We start from the raw sequence: 371 nt of genomic DNA, 5'->3' as shown, positions 1-371 counted from the left end.
CTTTCCTTTTTTTTTTTTTCTTCCCCTTTTTGTTTAAACAGAAAAACAAAACAATCTCTGGAGGGTTCACCTTCGGGAAGAGTTGCTGAAAGGGCCGCTATTTTAGGTCTTTCTCCATCTCGCTTTCTCTGGTGCTTTTCTGGGTGTGGTCACAGCACCAGCCCTTTGGGTATGAGAAGGTCAGGTTCAGGTGCAGCCGGGCATTGTAAAGCATCCCTTGGTAAATCCCCTTTTGCACAGCGAATCTACCATCCTGCCTCTGCCCCAGCTCCTCTACCCAAATCCATAGCCAGGTCCCGACACGCTGCAGCATACCCCCCGGGAGGGAGGCGAGGCGTTGGCCGGACACGGCAGGGGAAGGGGTAAGCCGC

At 53.1% G+C, this 371-nt stretch overlaps 1 protein-coding gene across 1 annotated transcript in view; it reads left to right on the top strand.

Moving 5' to 3' along the window:
* SCARA5 (scavenger receptor class A, member 5) overlaps nt 1-371 on the top strand; it is a 43,088-nt gene that overhangs the window by 41,526 nt on the left and 1,191 nt on the right. The gene's annotated exons all lie outside the window — the stretch shown is intronic.

Source organism: Pygoscelis adeliae, unplaced genomic scaffold (assembly GCF_000699105.1).
Source record: "Pygoscelis adeliae isolate BGI_AS28 unplaced genomic scaffold, ASM69910v1 Scaffold666, whole genome shotgun sequence".
NCBI lineage: Eukaryota > Metazoa > Chordata > Aves > Sphenisciformes > Spheniscidae > Pygoscelis > Pygoscelis adeliae.
The sequence above is the reverse complement of the archived record's forward strand: the minus strand, read 5'-3'. Positions and strand labels throughout refer to the sequence as shown.